Here is a 2,500-nt window from a genome sequence, read left to right as displayed (position 1 = left end):
ATACCAGCACTAATGCGCCGGATCCCATCAGAACTCCGCAGTTAAGCATGCTTGGGCGAGAGTAGTACTAGGATGGGTGACCCCCCAGGAAGTCCTCGTGTTGCACCCCTTTTATTTTTTGCCCTTTTTTTATTTTTTTGATAATATTTATTTTTAAATTTTCGGCTCTTGGCTTTTCCACTTCGGATAATCTTTTTTCCACGAAAATAAACTGAGTCCGGAGACTGGCGGTGCCATGCAGCATAGCGGGACCAGCGCGTCGAATCCTACGCCAGAACGGCCCCGGCGGCGCGAATGTCTCGGGCCGTCGAGACCGGCTGCTTTGTCATAAAAGGGAGTTTCGAAGGGCTTGTCATGGGTGCGATCATACCAGCACTAATGCACCGGATCCCATCAGAACTCCGCAGTTAAGCGTGCTTGGGCGAGAGTAGCACAAGGATGGGTGACCACCTGGGAAGTCCTCGTGTTGCACCCCTTTTATTTTTTGCCCGTTTTTTTATTTTTTGATAATATTTATTTTTAATTTTTCGGCTTTTGGCTTTTCCTCTTCGGATAATTTTTTTCCTCCGAAAATAAACTGAGTCCGGAGACTGGCGGTGCCATGCAGCATAGCGGGACCAGCGCGTTGAATCCTACGCCAGAACGGCCCCGGCGGTGCGAATGTCTCGGGCCGTCGAGAACTGCTGCTTTGTCATAAAAGGGAGTTTCGAAGGGCTTGTCATGGGTGCGATCATACCAGCACTAATGCACCGGATCCCATCAGAACTCCGCAGTTAAGCGTGCTTGGGCGAGAGTAGTACTAGGATGGGTGACCCCCTGGGAAGTCCTCGTGTTGCACCCCTTTTATATTTTGCCCGCTTTTTTATTTTTTGATAATATTTATTTTTAATTTTTCGGCTTTCGGCTTTTCCTCTTCGGATAATTTTTTCCTCCGAAAATAAACTGAGTCCGGAGACTGGCGGTGCTATGCAGCATAGCGGGACCAGCGCGTTGAATCCTACGCCAGAACGGCCCCGGCGGCGCGAATGTCTCGGGCCGTCGAGACCGGCTGCTTTGTCATAAAAGGGAGTTTCGAAGGGCTTGTCATGGGTGCGATCATACCAGCACTAATGCACCGGATCCCATCAGAACTCCGCAGTTAAGCGTGCTTGGGCGAGAGTAGCACTAGGTAGCGGGACCACTTGGGAAGTCCCCGTGTTGCACCCCTTTTATTTTTTGCCCGTTTTTTTCTTTTTTGATAATATTTATTTTTAATTTTTCGGCTTTTGGCTTTTCCTCTTCTGATAATTTTTTTCCTCCGAAAATAAACTGAGTCCGGAGACTGGCGGTGCCATGCAGCATAGCGGGACCAGCGCGTTGAATCCTACGCCAGAACGGCCCCGGCGGCGCGAATGTCTCGGGCCGTCGAGACCGGCTGCTTTGTCATAAAAGGGAGTTTCGAAGGGCTTGTCATGGGTGCGATCATACCAGCACTAATGCACCGGATCCCATCAGAACTCCGCAGTTAAGCGTGCTTGGGCGAGAGTAGCACTAGGTAGCGGGACCACTTGGGAAGTCCCCGTGTTGCACCCCTTTTATTTTTTGCCCCTTTTTTTCTTTTTTGATAATATTTATTTTTAATTTTTCGGCTTTTGGCTTTTCCTCTTCTGATAATTTTTTTCCTCCGAAAATAAACTGAGTCCGGAGACTGGCGGTGCCATGCAGCATAGCGGGACCAGCGCGTTGAATCCTACGCCAGAACGGCCCCGGCGGTGCGAATGTCTCGGGCCGTCGAGACCTGCTGCTTTGTCATAACAGGGAGTTTCGAAAGGCTTGTCATGGGTGCGATCATACCAGCACCAATGCACCGGATCCCATCAGAACTCCGCAGTTAAGCGTGCTTGGGCGAGAGTAGTACTAGGATGGGTGACCCCCTGGGAAGTCCTCGTGTTGCACCCCTTTTATTTTTTGCCCGCTTTTTTATTTTTTGATAATATTTATTTTTAATTTTTCGGCTTTTGGCTTTTCCTCTTCGGATAATTTTTTTCCCCCGAAAATAAACTGAGTCCGGAGACTGGCGGTGCCATGCAGCATAGCGGGACCAGCGCGTTGAATCCTACGCCAGAGCGGCCCCGGCGGCGCGAATGTCTCGGGCCGTCGAGGTCGGCTGCTTTGTCATAAAAGGGAGTTTCGAAGGGCATGTCATGGGTGCGATCATACCAGCACTAATGCACCGGATCCCATCAAAACTCCGCAGTTAAGCGTGCTTGGGCGAGGGTAGTACTAGGATGGTTGACCCTATGGAAAGTCCTCATGTTGCACCCCTTTTATTTTTTGCCCGCTTATTTATTTTTTGATAATATTTATTTTTAATTTTTCGTTCTTTGGCTTTTCCTCTTCGGATAATGTTTTTCCCCCGAAAATAAACTGAGTCCGGAGACTGGCGGTGCCATGCAGCATAGCGGGACCAGCGCGTTGAATCCTACGCCAGAACGGCCCCGCCGGCGCGAATGTCTCGGGC

The 2,500-nt window shown here is 49.9% G+C and overlaps 4 non-coding genes and 3 pseudogenes across 4 annotated transcripts in view; all 7 read left to right on the top strand.

Moving 5' to 3' along the window:
- LOC149754608 (5S ribosomal RNA) overlaps positions 1 to 109 on the top strand; it is a 119-nt gene extending 10 nt beyond the window's left edge. The window contains exon 1 of the ribosomal RNA XR_016407829.1: positions 1 to 109. This exon is cut by the window's left edge and continues 10 nt beyond it. This is a non-coding gene — a ribosomal RNA (5S ribosomal RNA).
- Positions 110 to 356: 247 nt separating this feature from the next.
- Positions 357 to 475, top strand: LOC149754607 (5S ribosomal RNA). Its single transcript, XR_016407009.1, has one exon. It is a non-coding gene; the product is annotated as a 5S ribosomal RNA (ribosomal RNA).
- Positions 476 to 722: 247 nt separating this feature from the next.
- Positions 723 to 841, top strand: LOC149754606 (5S ribosomal RNA). Its single transcript, XR_016411182.1, has one exon. It is a non-coding gene; the product is annotated as a 5S ribosomal RNA (ribosomal RNA).
- Positions 842 to 1,087: 246 nt separating this feature from the next.
- LOC149754605 (5S ribosomal RNA) lies at positions 1,088 to 1,206 on the top strand (annotated as a pseudogene).
- Positions 1,207 to 1,453: 247 nt separating this feature from the next.
- LOC149754604 (5S ribosomal RNA) lies at positions 1,454 to 1,572 on the top strand (annotated as a pseudogene).
- Positions 1,573 to 1,819: 247 nt separating this feature from the next.
- LOC149754603 (5S ribosomal RNA) lies at positions 1,820 to 1,938 on the top strand. Its single transcript, XR_016402037.1, has one exon. It is a non-coding gene; the product is annotated as a 5S ribosomal RNA (ribosomal RNA).
- A 247-nt stretch (positions 1,939 to 2,185) lies between these two features.
- Positions 2,186 to 2,304, top strand: LOC149754602 (5S ribosomal RNA; annotated as a pseudogene).
- Positions 2,305 to 2,500: the final 196 nt, after the last annotated feature.

This window comes from Phoenix dactylifera, chromosome 4, assembly GCF_051530095.1.
Source record: "Phoenix dactylifera cultivar Ajwa chromosome 4, Ajwa_hap1_PhDact_Kaust_v1.1, whole genome shotgun sequence".
In the NCBI taxonomy this organism is placed as follows: Eukaryota; Viridiplantae; Streptophyta; class Magnoliopsida; order Arecales; family Arecaceae; genus Phoenix; species Phoenix dactylifera.
Note: the sequence above shows the minus strand (reverse complement) of the source record. Positions and strands in the feature narration are given on the sequence as shown.